General features: G+C 31.3%; 1 long non-coding RNA gene across 4 annotated transcripts; it reads left to right on the forward strand.

Moving 5' to 3' along the window:
- The first annotated feature begins 7,741 nt into the window (after nucleotides 1-7,741).
- On the forward strand, nucleotides 7,742-18,955 carry LOC139844122 (uncharacterized). 4 transcript variants are annotated; one of them, XR_011757830.1, is made up of 8 exons: nucleotides 7,742-7,795; nucleotides 16,410-16,469; nucleotides 16,555-16,693; nucleotides 16,834-17,163; nucleotides 17,254-17,941; nucleotides 18,043-18,101; nucleotides 18,439-18,526; nucleotides 18,690-18,955. It is a non-coding gene; the product is annotated as an uncharacterized lncRNA (long non-coding RNA). The 4 variants fall into 4 exon arrangements; XR_011757832.1 differs by lacking the exons at nucleotides 7,742-7,795; nucleotides 16,410-16,469 and having other exon boundaries at nucleotides 16,488-16,763; nucleotides 16,842-17,163; XR_011757829.1 differs by lacking the exons at nucleotides 7,742-7,795; nucleotides 16,410-16,469 and having other exon boundaries at nucleotides 16,488-16,693.
- Nucleotides 18,956-22,257: the final 3,302 nt, after the last annotated feature.

Here is a 22,257-nt window from a genome sequence, read left to right on the forward strand (position 1 = left end):
TTAAAAACTTAGCATGACTTACTGTAATATAATCACGTTGGCCTGACGTCATTATATTATACTAACTCATGCTTCAATTCCCAACACTTCTTCAAAGCATTTATAATTTAAACTCGAATTTTACAGAATATAGAAACTAAAACAGTTTCCTTTATAAAGATATCGCAAAGAGATACTTAATTGCGGACATGAATCGTTATGAAGATATCTTTCGAAATATAGAGGATATTTATGATGATATTTTGGAATTTCTAAGTTCGAAAGTTGATGAAGAAAAATTTTCCGCAAGCTTTTAACATGACTTCGGAGCAAGATATTCTCTAAAGATTTCACCGGATCCAAAATTACCTGGATTCTTTGAATATAGGTTTGACCCTTGTGTTTGTCCTTGGTCTCCTCCATGGTTAGCTCAATCCGTTTTTCAGTTCCAAATTTTCTTTTGAGCTTTTCCAACGTACCATTCTTTATTATCAAACTGTTGGCCCTTAAGACCATCTACAATTTTTCTGTTTCCTCTGCATTTAATGCAGCCATATTTGAATCATCGGTTATCAATCCGAAATGGTTTCAAGAAATTTCATTTTTAGATGATTAAACGCTGATTGCGATCGTCAAGATTCAAAGGATGTTTTCAAGAATTTTAAATTTGAAGTGTTTAAGCGTAAGATGCATCCATCAATGGATCTAATGGTTGACGAAGAAATGTTGTGATTTTCAAAAGTAAGGAATGGTAAGTTCGGTGGTTTGATTTGATAATTCATCATAGAATACGAATGAATATAATTCATGAATGTAGTGATCTTTAGGAAGATAACACTTGCTAAAGCTTTACTTAAGTTCCGATATGTCAAAATCAGAGTATGTAACTGAATTTGTATGAAAATGGTTTTTCTTTGGTGAACATATACATATATCATGTGAATGTAAGTAGTATAGTTAACAACTGCTGAATCAGAATGGAAGAATGTACAATGTAACATATTTATATGAGATATGAATATCTCTCGGTTTTACCTACCCGTTAAAATATTTTTTACAATTAACAGTTTGTACAAAAGAGAAGATATACGTTCATATATGTATTCTTCAGATGTAATCATGGTTTTAATGAGCTAATATAATATTAAACTCATTTGATTTGCTGTTGAAACGAGAATAAATAATCTCCAAAACCTTAGAGATTTCATAATTGTCGTGAAATATTTCGCTAATGAAGTTATGAATTAATACTTCATCGTTCATTGTTATTGATAAACTTCGGTATATGATGTTGGTGCTCTTGGAATTCTTGTGAAATTCATAAGGCACTAATGATATTTTCTAGAAAGTTTCGAGTACATCGAAAATTAAAGTATACAATCAATCATATATTTGAGTAATACACTTGGTTTATTACGAAATGGAGTTTATTGTATTGAAGCAATGATTAACGATTGTTAAGTTATTAACAAAAGATGTACATCATAGCATATTGCGATATGAATTAACCATGTAGTACATACTAGTTAAGATTCACACGTAATAGCTTAGTACGAAAAGATTTATTATTGTTCCAATCCATATATATAAAGTATACATATGTAATTCTTCAGGAAGAATGAGTCAATACATCTTAACTCATTATTGATAATATTCCTTGGTATCTATGGGGCGTATGATGTTGATGTTTGAGGTACTGAGTGCGATGTTGAGGCGTGGAATGCGGATGTTGTCGTTGGTGAAGCTGGTGATGTTGGTGGTGATGTTGGTGGTGATGCCGATGGTACTGGTGGTACTGGTTATGCTGCTGGTGCTGCTGCTGGTGTTCGTAGGTTTCGCACCATATTCTCCAGAGCCACTACTCGAGCGCGAAGCTCGTTGACTTCTTCTATTATTCCGGGATGATTGGCGGTTCGGACAAGTGGATGAATAAGATCTAAAATTTTAGATATTATATATTCGTGACTGGATATCCTGGAAATGAGGGTGAAAATAGTGTTCCGAACGGGTTCGCCAGTAAGTGCTTCAGGTTCTTCACCAAGAGGTGAATTCGGTTGGTGGAAGGGATCACCTTCTTCTTGTCTCCATTGATTAAGTTTACTACGAACCCATCCCCAATTCATCCAAAATAGATGATGGCTGATTGGTTGGTTCATTCCGGTTACGCTGCCATTGGAGCTCGAAGAGTTCGAGGAATCCATATTATGTGTTTGGAATTAGGGTTTTTGATATGAGATTAGTGTTGAATACTGGATGATATATTCGTCTCCTCGAATACGTGTATATAGCAAAAAGATTTTCGTAATTTACGGAGGGAATTTAGGAAAAGTGTTAGACAAAATCTATTGGGATAGATACGATAAGATATAATAAGATATGATGTGTCTATACTTTAATAATGGCAGTATGACGTGTCGAGATCATAAAGTGATAAGTATGTAATCTAATAATCTTTTGATTAAAGACTTTCAATTCGTATACTGTGATAACCCAATGACATTTTTCGATTCATAAACCGATGCATAAAGGCATAAGGCATATAGGTACGTGATATAACAGGGAGTTATATACGTTTGTGTGTGAGTAGTAACAATTATAAGAGTTTCAAAATCATGGATAATATTTCATGTAATACATATGTAATACACATAACCATGATAGATGACTTATGAATGTCAAGAATTTCTGAAATCATTGTGTCGCATTTAGATGCGGTGGTGTAATTGGATAGTACTCAGGAAAGTGAGCAGAGTTCTTAGATTAGCTCGTCATTCTAAGATAAGTAAAGTTTCTAAAGTATAGTGTAGCATTTAACAGTTAAAGGCAACAATTAAAGGCACTATGGTCAAGAAAAGTTGTAGTCCTACATTAGGAAAGAGACTTTGATTAGAATCTTTAAGTCAAGTTTGGTAAAGCATGATTGTTAAGATTATAAGGCAATCCTAAGTGCTTTAAGTGTAAGGCAGGAAAGGTTATAGTTTCCTAGATTGCTAAGGCACCCTAGCTAGCAAGTAAGGCACACATAAAATTGCAATCCTGGTTCTCTATAACAGCCTGGTTATGCTCTGATACCAATCTGTCACACCCCCAGTTAGGGCCTGGGTGAAATGTGACTTAATATCAAATCAACCAACATATTATAATATACGAGAACAATACTAAATGATAAAACAAACTTTATTGAGCACGCAGCGGAAAATGAAACGTAGTTACAATGATAGGAATAACAATAATGGAAATGTTCACATGCAGAAGTAATAAATGCGATATCTCTTGATCCTATGTCCAAGTAGCATCACATAAGCAGTAAGTATAAGAGCTTGAATCAAACAGCACCTGAGACAAAACATGCTAAAGTGTCAACCAAAAGGTTGAGTGAAGTTCATAGGTTTAACAAATAAGTTTGACCGTTTGTTTTAGACCACAAGATTTAATTTGTAAGGTTGATCTCCCGCAGGATCAAAAAGTAGATCTTGCAGATCCAAAAGTTATGCCAGTGCGTGATATTTAGACTAAACATTCAAGTTTGCCCCATGACAAGTTGTGTCTGTCCTTGTCGGTTTAATTTCATTATCAAGTAATACAAAGACTTAGTCAAATGTATCGGGGACGTTACTCCCGATAGGCCTACCCCCAATAAATAAGCATGCCGCAGCACTTAAAAATATCACTGTAGGGACTTAGTCGGACATAGCCGGGTATAGCATAGTTTTAACAGTTGGTACTGATATTTAGACTAGACTTTCAAGTTTACCCCGTGTCAAGTTATCGTTTATACTTGTCGGTTGGGGGCTTGCTGGTCATAGCCCAACATATCACAGTTTAATAGTAGATACGTGTAAGTACTGATATTTAGACTAGACTTTCAAGTTTACCCCGTAACAAGTTATCTTTTATACTTATCGGTTGGGGGCTTGCTGGTCATAGTCCAACATATCACAGTTTAATAGTTAATACGTGTAAAACAGTTATAAAAGTTGTGCATGTATTCTCACCCCAAAAGTTATAAAACAGTTATGAAACAGTAAAAAGTGAGGCTATGAATTCACGTATATAAATATTGTAAAACAGTTATTAAAATATTGCATGTTTAAAAATTTAAAAGCAAGCATGTGTCTCACCCCATAGTTTCAAAACAGTAATGAAATAGTAAAAAGTGGGGCTATGAAATTCACCTTAGTAAGTAGAGAGAGTTATTCCTCGGAATAGAGAGTTGAACGAGTGAGCAGGAAAGTCAACCTATTGACATTTAAGAGTAGTTAAGTGTTTTGCCCATGTTTAAGTTTAAGTATGTGTTTAAGTATAGTTTGTTTTACTAAGTTTCTATTCCTAGTAAGTTACTATTTTTATAAAGTTTCTATTTTTAGAAAGTTTCTTATTTTACTAAGTTTCTATGACTAGAGAGTTTCTACTTTTATGAGTGTTTCCATTTTAGGATACTTGCCGTATTAGATAAGCTTCCAATCACCCCTTTCCCTTCGAATGGCTAATTTAGATCTAGGGGCTTGAGCCATAGGACCCTTTAAATCGGAAATCCAAACCCTCTGCCTAGAATCTCGTAGAAACCATTCGTCAAGAAAGTTCGAAGATCTATACATCTCTAATACATATCCCAAAATGTTTTTGTGCTACAATATAATTAGTAGGTTATAGGTGCTAGTAATAGTAATAGTGTATACATGTTAAGTACTAGTATAAGTAGTATTAGGGTTTCATTAATTAGGGTTAGTTAATTAAAGTAGTAATTAATAACTAGAGTTTAGTAATTAATGTCCTAGGGTTTCATAAATGTTTAGAGTTTAATTAATTAGGGTTTAAGAATTATAGTTTAGGTGTAATTAGGGTTTAAGGTTTTAATATGTATATGTATATATAATTCGTATATATATGTATATATATATATATATATATATATATAAAAATATTTTTTTTACATGTATATATGTATATATAAATCTAGGTGTGTTTATGTATATACTTATGAATAACAAGTTTATAATATGAATATGAATTATCAAAGATCAAAGTTTATGTAAATAGTTTAGGGTTTATGTTATACCTTTGAAGATTCAAGATAATTAACAAAGAAAAGATGAACACGATGAAGATGGAAGATCAAAGCCTTGAAAATCTTGAAGAACTCCTTGAAGATTCTTGAAGAACACGAAGAACAAGCTTGAAGATCCGAATACCACAAGAGAGGGAGAGGAAGAGATTGTTTTTGAGAGAGGATTTTGGTGTGATTTGTGAATGAGAAACTAGGTGTTTATATAGTGCAAGTATTAGAGTGTTAGTCAACATAAGGATGTTCTAATTAATGATTTTTATTTTGTTTTATAATTTTTAGTCAACAATAGGTGGTACTAGTTTATAATTAGTCAACATAAGGGTGTACTAGTTTACACTTTATTTTTAGTCAACATAAGGATGTAAGATTTTTTAGTCTCATTATTATTACTATTATTATTATTATTATTATTTTTACATTTACTACATGATAAGTATTATTTTCTTTTTACTAATTCATGACTTGTATATATTTAGTTCCCAATTGTTTTATTATTTATATAAATGTCACTTTTTATTTATTACTTATAGGTTATTAGTTATAATATTACATAAATGCATAAATTTTAATTAGCAGTGAGTGTCGACTAACAGTTTATTATTTTCATCTTTTATTAACTTGTCAATTTTTGTACAAAGTTAATTAATATGTTTTCTAACTCTTAACACTTAACAATTGTTGATTAAAGTTTAATCATTAAGTTTTAATTATATTGTTTGGGCTTTTAATATTGGAAAAATATAGAATGGAAAAAATGAGGGTCGTTATAAGACACCTCGTGATGAATGTTATAATTTAGGCGGAAAAACGATCGACAAAAATAACATTCAAGATAATATTGTTCGTGAAGAATATTAACGTTTTTTTCCATGTTTTGTGAAGTAAAATTTAGTCCGATTTAGAGTTTAGGGTTTAGGGTTTGGTGTTTTAGGTTTATTCCATAAACCCAAACCACCAAACCCTAAACCCTAAACTCTAAACCGTTCGTGTTAAAAACTCAATCTAAATCCGAAATCTAAACCCTAAACCCTAAATTTCTAAACCCTAATATCTAAACCCTATAAACCCTAATATCTAAACCCTAATATCTAAACCCCAATAGCTAAAACCTCAAAATACGCTCGAAAAACACGATAATTGTTATATATTACTTCTTCGAGCGTTTTTCCGCCAAAATAAAAACATTTATCACAAAGTGTCTTTACTAAATGTTCATATTTTCATCTCATCTATAATGTTCGTGAACAAAGTTTTTTCAGAAAACGAAAAAAAAAAAGTTTTTGCTTCCCCCGCTTCCCTCGAATGGTTACTTCCCTCTTGATCCTACCACTATATATATATATATATATATATATATATATATATATATATATATATATATATATATATATATATATATATATATATATATATATATATATCAGTAACATTTGTGATTTGTATACACTGCCATTTTCCAACAATAATTTTATCAAAAATAGCATTGTTAATGAATGAGCAGCTTATGTGCATAAATCCAAGACAAAATCTTAGTTTTCAAGTTTCCAGAGTATCATCTCTAATTTAAGCCCCAATTTAAACATCAAGGGTACTAAAATCTTCATTTTTGTACAAAACTTCGGTACCATTCGGTACTATACCAAAAATTCCCGTACCGGTACCGCTTTCTAAATTCGGTTCAGTATTCGGTTATTGATTTTGAAAAATTTTGGTTTCGATACTTTCGGTTTCAGTACGGTACCCGTACCGATCTCATCCCTAGTAACCGGTAGCACGCGCTACCAATGAAATAAGTTAATTGAATTTTTAATTAGTGACGTGACATTGGTGAATGGTGTAAATTTTTTTTATTAACGCCTTTAAATAAGTTATCTTTAAAATAATTCATCTAGTAAGCTTATAACGTTTGACACTAGTGGCTGTCATTCTTAGATCCACCATTGATATCGTATAACTAGAAATGTAAGCATTTAGATTACGGATAATATGACATAATGCAAATGACAAGAGATAATTTGTACGTTTTATATAAAAACGTACATATATATTTGAACTTCTATTTATATATTTCATGTGATGTGGTACGGGGTAATATATTAGTTCATTCATGAATGAACAACTTAGAACTCATATCTTCTCTACATCTAACAAAGCATGTGGGTTACATCTGATGTGTCGATCAACCCTTATTTTCCGATATTTTATTTCCACGTGTACACCTTCACCGTTCAGTAATAATTAAATTAATCAAGCAATTTAAATTAGAGTTTGGTAACTTCCATCTGTAACCTAAATCCACAAACTCATCTCATCTCAATCACATAACTGTAATCGGTAACTTCCATCTGTAACCTATATCCACAAACTCATCTCATCTCAATCACATAACTGCAATCGGCTAATGAACCATCACATTTACCCATCGGTTATCAAAAACAATCTATCGCAAAACCCTAATAGTGAGCCGCACATAGGGGACGGCGGAATACCATGGTGAATGACGAATTGGTGTTTGAAACACCACGAGGAGGTGGAACAGATCATGTGTTTTGATCAGATGGGAATCAAAGACGAGTTGATTTGTAGAATTCATCAACACGAATTTGAGAAATCATTAGCAATTCAACAAAGAGTTGTTCGTCCGAATATTGAAGTACGTGACATCATCGCCTGGGCTTAATTGGGTACTAAGAAAACGTCAATGTTCCTACTTATAGTGTGCCAAAGTGCCGATTCTTCTTCTACAAAGTATGTACCTTTATATAAATGATTTAATGTTATTTTTTGTGAAATTGAAGTATAGTTGTGTGCTTTAGGGTTACTGTATTTTTTAAGCTATTAGCGTCTTTATTGTCTTGTATGAAAATTTACATTTTAACCTACTGAATGAATTTAAGTTTACTCTTTTGTGTGTTGTGTAAAAAATGAAGAATATTATTTTTGCTTTGATGAAATTAAAAGGACAACCTTAAGACATGAACTGTTAGTATTATTGAAACCTATTGTGATTACTAATATTCATATGTTATGGCGGTAATAATCTGAATAGAGTAAGTTTGCAAATACAAAGGTTGATCGTTAATGAAACTTATAATTCTGATTTGATATGGATACTAATATACTTCACATCCTTTAGCTATTATATTGGTGTATATCCATGCCTGTATGACATCGCTGATATTTGGCAAATACAAAGGTTGATCGTTTAACATCTAATGCTTATTTAATATGGATAATAAAAGATCCATTTGTTCTTAAATATAATAGGTTCTATTTAGGGTTTAAATTAATTGTTGACAATTGAAGGTTTGTATGTTATTGTGATGACCCGGAAAATTTTGACTTATTTAAACCAATTCTCTATATGATTTAATATTTTCGACATGATAAGCAATGAATTTTGACAAGTTTTAACACTTTTAAAAATGATTTTTTTATATATAACGGTTGACCACCCTGTTTGTCTAACGATTCACGAATGTCATAACATTTATTATATACATATTTTAATAAATATAAGAGTTTTCGATATATACGGAATCATGCGAATAATATTTATATACGAAATGATTAAAAATTTACTATTAAACGATGCTATTTCAAATTAAAAATTTTACGTATTAAGTCATTTTATTTTTATGATATAATTTTTGTAATTTTTTTTAAGAAACGAAGTTAAATTAATAATGTACAATTTATAAAGCACAACGTACAATGTGTAGCTTAAATAGTTGAATTTAAATTAATTCATTTACTATTCACATGAAAACGACATGATAGAAATTATTAATTATAAGTTACATAGAATAACCCTGAAGTATTTAATAAATACGACTTTTTAAAATTTTAATATTCGATTTACGTAATATTTAATATGTCGACGAGGTAACAAACAAATGCATGTGGGCTGGAAAAAGGAGCCATGCGATCGCATGGCCTCCCCTCACAATAACCATGCGATCGCATGGGATAAAAATCCTGGCCACATCTATATATTTCGACAGTCTTGGCTCGAGGGAAATACACACATAAAATTTATATTACTCCCTCTGTTATTTATTTTATTATCATATATTATTATTATTATTATTATTATTATTATTAAAGATTAATATTATTGTTAATCTTATTATCATTATTAGTATTATTACCATTTATACATAAAATACTACGACGAGGTTATGAGCATGTCACTTTCAAAATGGTTTTCAAGCGGGATAGAGCTAAGAAAATTATGGGTTATTGCCAAGGAGGTTATGGGAAATGTTCGGGGGTATATTTATGAATCAAACCTAGTGTTTATCATCTCCGTTACATCTACGTACTTTCCTACAATATTGAATCTCAATACTGATATGTTGAGATCTACAATTATTTGGTAATCCGAGTTTCGGTCACATTTTGGTGAACAACTTTATATGCTGCTAAGGTGAGTTCATTGATCCCTTTTTATACATATTTTTGGGCTGAGAATACATGCGCTGTTTTATAAAATGAATACAAAAACTAAAACTGATTTGAGTGAGTTTCATAAAATCCCTTTTACTCTCTACATTTTTGGGCTGAAAATACATGCAAATGCTTTATTAACCGATATACAATATTTATATGTGTGAGTTTTATTTGCTCCATTTTCAATTGCTTTTGCAATCTATATTTTTGTGCTGAGAATACATGCACTTTATTTTAAACGCAATGAATACAAGTACATACTAAATTCTACACCGAGTTTGAACCGAAAATCCCTTAGCTTTGGTAACTAGTAACTGCCGGTTATAAGAACTGGTGGGCGCGAGTAGTTATATATGGATCCATAGGGCTTGATATCCCCGTCCGAGCTAGAGCACTAGCCTTTTAACAGACGTATGCTATTTGAGAAGCGTACACGTTGGTTTGCGTGTATTATTAAGATGATTATACAAAGGGTACAAACTATATATATACGTTAAGTTTAGTTACCAGAGTGCTCAATTTCGTAGAATATTTTGATAAACGTTTCTGGATTGAACAACTGAAATCTTGTGATCCACCTTTATTATGCGCAACATTAAAACTATGAACTCACCAACCTTTGTGTTGACACTTGTTAGCATGTTTATTCTCAGGTTCCCTAGAAGTCTTCCGCTGTTTGCTTATATGTTAGACAAGCTATGTGCATGGAGTCATACATGGCATATTTTTCAAGGAAACGTTGCATTCACCAAATCATCACCATGTATCTTATTTTGACTGCATTGTCAATGGAAGTATTATTGTAAATTATTATATTACGGTGATTGTCTATATGTAGAAATCATCAGATGTCGAAAACCTTTGATTTAAATATTCATTTATGGTGTGCCTTTTCAAAAGAATGCAATGTTTACAAAACGTATCATATAGAGGTCAAATACCTCGCAATGAACTCGATGAATTACGTGTTCGTCCAAGTGGATTTAGAGCGATCGTCACAGTTGGTATCAGAGCGTTGGTCCTAGTGAACCAGGTCTTGCATGAGTGTGTCTAACTGATACTTGTTAGAATGCATCAGTAAGTCTGGACTTCAACCGTGTCTGCATGTTAAAAGTTTTGCTTATCATTTCTTGTCGGAAATTACATGCTTATCATTCTTAAGTCTAGACACGTTTTACTGCATTGATCGCATGAATAGTGTATAGAAAAAATTCATATCTTAGAGTATCTGTTACTATAAACTTTGACTGCCATCTTCCGAAAATTTCTCCATAATTTACGGAATTTTGGTATTATATATACATATGCAAATTATTTATTGAAGAGTACCAAACTAAATTCTATAATCTAATTCATATCAAAAATTATCTCCCTAATTATACAAGATGGATCCCGTATCTAGTTCAAATTCCTTAAACTCTGACAGCTATTTCGATATGGATATTCACCTGAATTCTGAAGACAGTGTAACCGGAATGGATCAACCAATTAGCCATCATCTATTCTGGATGAATTGGGGATGGGTTCATAGTCTACTTAATTATTGGAGACAAGAAGAAGGCGATCCCTTCCATCCACCACATTGCCCCTCTTGGCGAAGAACCTGAAGCACTTACCGGCGAACCTGTTCGTAATACCATTTTATCTCTCATCTCCAGAATATCTCGTCATGATCATATACTCTCTCAAATTCTGGATCTTATTCATCCGCTCGTCCGAACCGCCAATCATCCCGGTGTAGTAGAAGAAGTCAACGAGCTTCGCGCTCGGGTAGTGGCTTTGGAGAATACGGTGCAAAGGTTACAAGCACCAGCATCATCACCGGCATCAACAGTACCATCGACAACAACACCAACAGTACCATTACCACCACCAACAACATCCGCATCGCAAACCTCAACTTCACAATCTGTTCCACGAGCATCAACGTCATACGCATAGTAGTTACCAAGAAATACCAGCAACAATAACCGATGAAGTATTAACTCATTTTCCCTGAAGAAATTTTATGTATATTTAGTATATATGAATTTTGAAATCAAAATAAATCTTTTCGTACTAAGCTATTACGTGTGAAACTTAACTGGTAGGTACTACTCGGTTAGTTCATATTACTAATATGCAATGATGTACATCCTTCCTTAACAACTTAACCATTGTTAACTACAATCTCTGTTTCAACCCAATGAATTCCATTTCATAATAAACCAAGTGTATTATTCAATTACATAATTGATTTTACATTTTCATTTTCGATATACTCGAAACTTTCCAGAAAATATCATTTGTACCTTGCGAAGTTAGCAAGAGTTCCATAAGCACCAACATGATTCACTGAGGAAATATCAATAAAACTGAATAACGAAGTATTGATTACATTAGTAAAATACTCCACGAAGATTATGAAATCTTTAATGTTTTAGAGATTATTCATTTCTAATCCAGCCAAAAATTAAATGAGCTTAATATGATATTAACTCATTAAATCTGTGTTACATCTGAAGAAAATATACATACATATATTTTCATAAAGACGGTAATAAAAATTCTTTTGTACAAAATATTACTTGTGAAATCTTTAACGGGTAGGTAATACTCGGGAAATATATAAGTTCACAATTAATATGTTACACTGTACATTCTTCAACTTTGATTAAAAAATTATTAACAATGCTCACAACGATATACAATCATTTTCATACAAATTCAATTACATATTCTGATATTGACAGATCAGAATCCAAGTCATAACTCTGAACCGGTGAAATCATTCTTAGATCTCTACATCTTTCAAAGCTATACTTTGACTTCAAAAATGTGAAAGATCCTTTAGCATTGTTATTACTGAAAATAATATTGCAATCCATTTTCAAAGTATCCAGTTTTACCACACTTTCAACCAGTCAACTTCGACTTTTTAGATTAACCTTATTATAACCTTGACATATACGTTCTTGTTACTGGGGAACCTTTCATGTTCCACCACATTAGCAGTAAATTTACCAACAACTTCATTGATCTGTGACCTTCCGAAAAATCATTATACTCATTGAAACCCCATCATGTACTCACCTACATCTTGTAACAATAATTGCTATACCAACTATCGAGAATTAGCAATCAGTATTTCGAATTTTGCAGCAATTCTACGCCAACAGTTATATATATACATATAATGTATATCTTATAAACTTACATACTTCGAATGTGAAGTTTCTGAAAAACACCCCAAACTACGAAACTAGTTCTCCGAATTTTGGAAAAATGCTGATGAAATAGCAAAAACTGTAAACGACCTTAACAGTCAAAAGTTTGATGATAAAGAATAGTATGGTGGTAAAGCTGAGAAAAAGAGAAGGTTTGGAACTGGAAAACGGATTGAGCAGACCATGAAGGAGGCTGTGGACAAATCACAAAAACGAAATCTACCTTCAAAGAATACAAATGATTCAGTGTCTGCTGAAATCCTTAGAAAATACCTTGCTCCTTACTCTAAAACCTTTGCGGACAATATTCTTCATCATCATCTTATCTTGAATATTCTATGATATCATCGTATCTTCTATTATAAATATCCTCCATATTTCTGAAGATATTTTTTTATAACCATTCTTATCTAAAATCATTCATCTCTTCATGCTATTAGTGTTACATCATAAAAGAAACTATTTTAGTTTCTAAAATCTGAAAAATTCGAAAAATAGACGTTTTGAAGTAATGTTGGGAATTGAAGCATGAGTTAGTATAATATAATGACACCTGATCAACGTGATTATATTACAGTAAGTCATGCTGAGTTTCTAATGGAACGTGATAAAGGTTCACAGATCCCACCCTCATCATGAACCATATTACATAACTCTTTCATTCTATATAATCTCTAAATATATCAAGAAAATATATTTCTTGATGATTCGGTCTTTTCCGGATATTCTGGTAATTTGACAAATCAAGATCGTGCCATTACGATTACCTTCTCAGAACATTAACTATGTTCATCCAAAACTCCATACCTACGAATTCTGGACCATTATTCGCTTGACTTAAGGTCGGGAAGAGAAAACAAAAGCATGAAGCTCCGAAATATAATGGAGAATATAAAGTCTGATAACAACCCCGAAATTACAAACCGTATATATCAATGCGTATAGCAATATAAAGACACGGGAGAATGAAAAACACTATAACTCCAAGGTAATGGTAGAAGAAAATAACTTCCTCTGGTGGTAGATGAAAAAGAAGAATGACAGATATAAAAGTTAGGAGTATATCAAGAATCAGAACAGGATTAAGCATTTCACAATCTTTTGAAAGTATGAAATAAGGAAGAAGATGTAGGAGTGGTGAAAATAATGAAACGGAAGTGGTTAATTTATAGCGAAATATCAGACATAGCAATCGAGGCAGATTACGCATTTAATCAAAGGAAATCCTAATTTCCGCAATTACCGAAGAATCAAATCTTATTTAGATTATGAAGAATTTCTATTCTTTAAATTCCGGAAATCAATCGTTACTACGTCAAGAGATAAGACGCATCTCTATTCTCCATTTCACTATTTTACGATAACTTCCCTCATACGCTTCGAGTAATTGGATTGTTTTATCCATATTATTCAACGGTGATAGAAATTCTATTTATCAACTCATATTCGTCATAAAAACATTTTTATTGTTAACCATGACGACCTCACTCAAATTTCGGGACGAAATTTCTTTAACGGGGAGGTACTGTGATGACCCGGAAAATTTTGACTTATTTAAACCAATTTTCTATATGATTTAATATTTTCGACATGATAAGCAATGAATTTTGACAAGTTTTAAAACTTTTAAAAATGATTTTTTATATATAACGGTTGACCACCTTGTTTGTCCAACGATTCACGAATGTCATAACATGTATTATATACATATTTTAATAAATATAAGAGTTTTCGATATATACGGAATCATGCGAATAATATTTATATACGAAATGATTAAAAATTTACTATTAAAAGATGCTATTTCAAATTAAAAATTTTACGTATTAAGTCATTTTATTTTTATGATATAATTTTTGTAATTTTTTTTAAGAAACGAAGTTAAATTAATAATGTACAATTTATAAAGCACAACGTACAATGTGTAGCTTAAATAGTTGAATTTAAATTAATTCATTTACTATTCACATGAAAACGACATGATAGAAATTGTTAATTATAAGTTACATAGAATACCCCTGAAGTATTTAATAAATACGACTTTTTAAAATTTTAATATTCGATTTACGTAATATTTAATATGTCGACGAGGTAACAAACAAATGCATGTGGGCTGGAAAAAGGTGCCATGCGATTGCATGGCCTCCCCTCACAATAACCATGCGATCACATGGGATAAAAATCCTGGCCACATCTATATATTTCGACAGTCTTGGCTCGAGGGAAACACACACATAAAATTTATATTACTCCCTCTGTTATTTATTTTATTATCATATATTATTATTATTATTATTATTATTATTATTATTATTATTATTATTATTATTATTATTATTATTATTAAAGATTAATATTATTGTTAATCTTATTATCATTATTAGTATTATTACCATTTATACATAAAATACTACGACGAGGTTATGAGCATGTCACTTTCAAAATGGTTTTCAAGCGGGATAGAGCTAAGAAAATTATGGGTTATTGCCAAGGAGGTTATGGGTAATGTTCGGGGGTATATTTATGAATCAAACCTAGTGTTTATCATCTTCGTTACATCTACGTACTTTCCTACAATATTGAATCTCAATACTGATATGTTGAGATCTACAATTATTTGGTAATCCGAGTTTCGGTCACATTTTGGTGAACAACTTTATATGCTGCTAAGGTGAGTTCATTGATCCCTTTTTATACATATTTTTGGGCTGAGAATACATGCGCTGTTTTATAAAATGAATACAAAAACTAAAACTGATTTGAGTGAGTTTCATAAAATCCCTTTTACTCTCTACATTTTTGGGCTGAAAATACATGCAAATGCTTTATTAACCGATATACAATATTTATATGTGTGAGTTTCATTTGCTCCCTTTTCAATTGCTTTTGCAATCTATATTTTTGGGCTGAGAATACATGCACTTTATTTTAAACGCAATGAATACAAGTACATACTAAATTCTACACCGAGTTTGAACCGAAAATCCCTTAACTTTGGTAACTAGTAACTGCCGGTTATAAGAACTGGTGAACGCGAGTAGTTATATATGGATCCATAGGGCTTGATATCCCCGTCCGAGCTAGAGCACTAGCCTTTTAACGGACGTATGCTATTTGAGAAGCGTACACGTTGGTTTGCGTGTATTATTAAGATGATTATACAAAGGGTACAAACTATATATATACGTTAAGTTTAGTTACCAGGGTGCTCAATTTCGTAGAATATTTTGATAAACGTTTCTGGATTGAACAACTGAAATCTTGTGATCCACCTTTATTATGCGCAACATTAAAACTATGAACTCACCAACCTTTGTGTTGACACTTGTTAGCATGTTTATTCTCAGGTTCCCTAGAAGTCTTCCGCTGTTTGCTTATATGTTAGACAAGCTATGTGCATGGAGTCATACATGGCATATTTTTTAAGGAAACGTTGCATTCACCAAATCATCACCATGTATCTTATTTTGACTGCATTGTCAATGGAAGTATTATTGTAAATTATTATATTACGGTGATTGTCTATATGTAGAAATCATCAGATGTCGAAAACCTTTGATTTAAATATTCATTTATGGTGTGCCTTTTCAAAAGAATGCAATGTTTACAAAACGTATCATATAGAGGTCAAATACCTCGCAATGAAATCGATGAATGACGTGTTCGTGCAAGTGGATTTAGAGCGATCGTCACAGTTATTGCAGGAAAGATTCCGTTGATGGGAAAAAAGAATGAATTAAGCAATTTTGGCTACTGTCAAAAAGGTAAAAACTTTAATGTTTGTGAATTAGAAGTACTATAGTATCTATGTTTTGTTTTGACTTAAATGGTACTCTATGGTTTCTCCAGTTATTCGATATTCATGATGCACTTCATTATGAATTCAGAGGCTGAAAATACGGTCAAAGATGTTAGAAAACGAAAAAACGTTGATGAGTTGCAGCATCTTTTGCCCTCGGATATAGATTTTGAGCTAATAAAAATCAAGGTTTGTAAATACTAAATTTCAGTGTGTTTTCTTTAGAGCTTCTTTGAGATGAAATGAGAAAGAAGTGTTTGTAAGTTTCAAGATTCAAAATTTAACTTTTTTATGATATTTTTCATTATTCTTGGACTTATTTGGATTAGATTAGCAGATTGATAGTCAAATGGCCAAACCCGAATTGGATATGTTTTGGGCAAGTGGTGTTGAATGTTCATGGTGATTGGGTGGTGAGGGTTGTGATTCATATTCATGATGTGGATCTATTAAGCACATTTCGTATTCGACTCCACCCATCGGGTTGTCATGCTGTGCTGATACATTTACATCTAACCCATCGGATGTAAATTTCTCATACAATGTAAGGCAACACCCCGTGCAGTCATAGAGACGTTAGTGGCTTTTAAATCTCTGAAACAACTTGCAAATAAAACCAAATTGCCATATACGATGCTCACACTACCTGCCTGGAACAAGTATGTTCATCCGTGTTTTAGTCTCCATGCCAAATTATATGATTATTACCCCTGTTCACTAACATGTTTGGTTTGTGATTCTGTTTGCAGATTGATTCAACTTCATTTTAACCAAATACAGAGAATAATATCAATGTCAAACCCACCTAATTGTTAGCGTGTATGTCCAATCATCCAAAAGGATCATTAAGGATTTATCAATAAGTATTTGCAGCCCAATGCCCAATCATCCAAAAGGATCAATAAGGATTTATCCAAAAGGATCAATGAAGTAGATACATATGATCACAAAAAGTCGCAACCAACGGCTCCAAATTTACCTAATGACTCAACAACACCTAGATTCTGGGCTTTACTTGACGGATTTAGGCTTATATGGTCATCAAAATTCGGTAATTGATTTCTGGTATTCTTCTTTATATCATATCTTTTACTTTCAAATTTTTATCTCTATTACTGTTGTGGTTGTACAAGTTGTTTGGTTATAATTGTTGCGGTTAATGTTTGATATTATTATGCCACGTTTCGAATTTTTGTTATTGAAACTGGTAAGTTTCTATAATGCCGCCCAAAAGAGGCAAAGAAAGGTTGTTCCGAATTTTTCTTTTTTCTGCTATCTTCGATGTTGAAGAATCGGATGCGTCACTGTTGTCTGTGTCTGCATTGTAATTGCCTCGAAGGTGTTCAGTGCAAAACCGTAGTCATCTCTGCCAAGCTAATGAAATTAACAACTTCGATATGTGTTCTTCATCTGATGTTTTTGGTGTAATTGTTGAAGGTATGATGTATTTTATTTCTTTGTATTAATTTTTTATTTGTTTATAATCCTTTTTGTGGTCATTATTTTGTCAGACTTACTTGGTTTTTTCATCGTTTCAGGTGCTATTGTTGGTTCAAGTTCACATACATCTCAAACTATCGTACTAGGTTTTTAAAAGGTTGTCTGTGGTACCTCTTTATATATACTGATTTGCTGTGGTGTTTGCAATTTTACCTTCGTATTTTGTTTTTGGTCAATGAAGCTTTTTACCATCTGTATTGTCTGTCATTGCTATGATTAATTGATCTTTTTTTCCTTTAGTATGCCATATTGTTTGTTGAAAAAAGATAAGTGTTAATAACCTCTTATCATTTATATGTCATAAATACTGGAGTTTCTTGGCCTTTTTAGGGGTTATTTTATATATCGTGAATATTTATCATTTTTTATTGTTATTTTTTTTGTTGATTATATTTTGTTACTGCCTCCTAAATGTTTGCTCTATCATTGTGTAGGTGTATCTGAGGATCTTGGTGATTGTAGTTTCATATGCAGCCATGTTGGTGATCATAACAATCACACGACATTCTGTCCCCCGTAAATGTAAGTATGCAAAAACCCATTAAACCCGGATTACTATACATTAATTTTTGTTACATTTTTTTTTTACCAAATTTGAGTTTCAGTTCTTTTTTTGTCTAATTGTATTGTAAAAGATTATTTCACCTACACTGAACTGTTTAACAACCTTTATTCTATTTTTCAGGTCAAGTCTATGGTTGCTACTGCAATACATCTTCAGTTTCATTACAAGGCTTGGATGTAATTCGATAAAGGTTCAATAAAGATCTTGAAGGAATAAGTGAAACTGGTTTGCTAATGTTGGTATCGTAACTTAGTAGGCTAAGTTATGGCCTTGGTCAAAATAGGGTAATTTCACCAATGATGTGTTTCGTTAGTGTAAGTGTATAATACAAGAAATTTGTACCAATATTAACACATTCGAATACTATATTTTTGAGCTTATATTTTTGAGCTACCGTGCAACGCACGGGCTCTTAGTAATTTACTAATCAACCATACACATATCCAATCCTGAATACATTCATCATTCATCTTAATAATTCCATATCTATAGATAAGATTTCTATGTCTGTATTATGAAATTAAAAAATATATATTCAAATTAGTGTGACCATTATCGCAACACAATACGTGTCATTGTCTTTTATAACAGCTAAAACTTAATACTAATATGACTCACATCATAGATAGTATGATATTTTCTATCCTAGTCAAATGCGGGACCAAGTAAGTTGTGATTCTTATCCACATGGACCATATCCATACCCAAAGGCCGCATCTCCAACCCGAGACAGGTGCAAATTGCTAATTTGCCAAACACAAAAAATCGCCTCATTAATTAATGCCCTCAATTGAGGGTCCATTTCTTCCAATTTTGGCTTATCTTTTTAATACATGCAAGTATGTAACATTCATATTCATATGAAGATGAATATATCTAACTAATGCTTGTATATTATAAGATGTTTGATAGCTACCAATTCAATCCTCGATATATACACGTCCTGTTAAATGTGTACTGTGTACAATTGGTGATAATATTTAATATCAAGTAGAAAACGAACCAAACAGTGACCTATGAGTTTTTTTAACGGTTCAATTATTATTATATAATAATAACGTGTACTTGAATAAATACGAGACATACATGATAAAACTTACTGATCAGAGGTTACGATTGGTGAATGCATCACGGAACGATTCGTTGTCACTTAGAAAACAGCCTAAATCGTGATCATGTGAGTTTCGACGGTTAAATTAGTAACACGTACTAGGATTTCAACAAGATATGCAACATATTTACGAGTAAAAGTGGTGTCACTATCCTTCTCATGTACCATAGGTTCTTAGAAAAAATCATTATCTATGTTAGTATTAATCAAATCATTCACGGGATTAAAAATTAACGGTACTCCTTAATTCCTTATCCGTAAAAACAAATATTTTGGACCATAGCCTTCCAAATCATGTGGGCCCAGCCCATTGTTACATAAATTGTTTTTTAACTAGCTAAGCAATTTTTTTCATTGGATATGACATAAAGATAAAAGAACTATGCACATGCATTGAAAAAAATTTAAAAATGTACACATAATAAAAAAAAATTAGGTTATGTACTTATGTATATCCATTGTTCATGTAACTAACAGATCTTTAAAAAGGGTAAGAGTGGTTGTTTACTAGTTTATGTTTATATTTAGTGAAATGACCTGTAAAATTACGAGTTTGTTTTAACGAACAGTTTAATGATATGATTTAGATATTAATGAATGTAAATGTTAAACTCATTTAGTTTAATGACCCATGGACTCATGAATTCTGACTAAAAACTTGTCATTTTTACAAACATATTGATATAATTAACTTGGTAAGAATAAATGAACCACATCCATTCTCTCACCACCTTCTTTTAATTTTCATCACAATTACTGTTTTTCTTGTCATAAAAACCTACATTAAAACCTTTTATTGAGACATATAGTTCGGATACATATGTAACGTAATTAATTTCGTAAAGAGAACCCATATTTGAATAATAATAATAATAATAATAATAATAATGATAATAATAATAATAATAATATAATAATACTAATAATAATAATAATAATAATAATAATAATAATAATAATAAAGTTTGCTTAAGTTGAGTATTTATATTTTTAATAATAATTATTAGTAATAACAAATGGCTCTTGAAATTTTTTTGAAACTTAAAATACAATTATTATATGAAGGTTGTACAATATGATTCAAGGTTTGTACATGCGTTCATGAGTTATTCTGTAAAAGATCGTTCAAGTTGTTAAAAAGTTTGTGTGCATATGGTCATGGGAGTATTTATATATTCTGGATATTTATTTGTTTTGATTTTATATCTGTTTTTAATTATAATTAATTTTATAATGTAAATCAGTAAATTAAACTGGTTTTATCGGTTTGTATTTTATTTTTATTTTGTATATATAATTTAAAATCATAAAATCTTATTGCCTTCAAAATCGGCATGCATATATTGTCGGTATTATTATTTGTTTTTATTTTGTATTTTTTATTAAATTTTAATTAAGTAAAATTAATATATAAAATAATAATGACATCATTATTCTGAAAATTAAAAAGTAATTACTGAAATGATGACATCATCATTTTAGAAGTTTATATGAATACATAGATAGTCGCATTATGTAATTCTAGCTTATATGTCACTATGATTAAGTGTTTGTTATATAGCTATTCAAAACCCACTTCACATGTTTTTTCCTATGTTACTTTAATTGTCTATTGTTAGTCTCACTTTCTTATTTACTTTATTTATTTATTTTAATTGTCTATCATTTTCATTTTTAGTATCTAGTCCCACTTTTATATAGATTTTATTTTATTTCTCTAAAATATTTTCATATCATTTTACTATCACGAATGATCTAATCTTCAGTTAAAATTTAATTACTCCATCCGTCTCAAATCTATTATCTCTAGACAAAAAACATATTTTTGAATAAAAAGTGACTGACGCATGTATTTTTCCGTTAACTTTCCAGTTTTACCTCATACTTTTTACCTATCTTTTTGTCTTATATGTATAAAGTAGGGGTACAAAAGAACTTTACTACATTATTCTTTTTCATTTATGGAAGTGGACAATTAATTTGAAATATTCAAAAAAAAAATAAAAAATACCAGACAATAGAATTAAAATGGAGGGACTATATGTTTAATTGTGAATTTATATACATAATCAACTGTAAATATATTTTTACACAATATATTATTTGAACCCCAATAATTACCTTCATATGTTAATATGTTGTACAATTTTAGTAGATTCTAGCATTCTTTTAGGAATCATTTAAAGTTATTAACAATGTTATGTCATTAATTATGTGTTGAACCCGACTTGAATATGGTTGGATTTTAGAGGGTGACGATGTCAATGTTGATTCATGTAAGGGTAAAGAAGTTGGTCATTCTTCTAGTTTGGCTCATTAGGGTTTGCTTCTGTTTGGATCATAACAAGAAGCTTTTTGTTAGGTCTCGTTCTGAGGGTGATCGTGTGGCTCATTTGGTTGAACACGAGGTTGTGGGCATTGATTATACCACCGTCACTCATAAATTCGATAACCCATGGAAAAAGACCAAGGTGCCAGGTAGCAAAACGAATTTTAGTTCAGTTGATTCTTTTACGGTTTTCAACCAAATAATGGATAAAATGAAAAGTGTTCAAAAGGGTATTGTCATTAATTCAT

The sequence above is a fragment of the Rutidosis leptorrhynchoides genome, chromosome 4 (genome assembly GCF_046630445.1).
Source record: "Rutidosis leptorrhynchoides isolate AG116_Rl617_1_P2 chromosome 4, CSIRO_AGI_Rlap_v1, whole genome shotgun sequence".
NCBI lineage: Eukaryota > Viridiplantae > Streptophyta > Magnoliopsida > Asterales > Asteraceae > Rutidosis > Rutidosis leptorrhynchoides.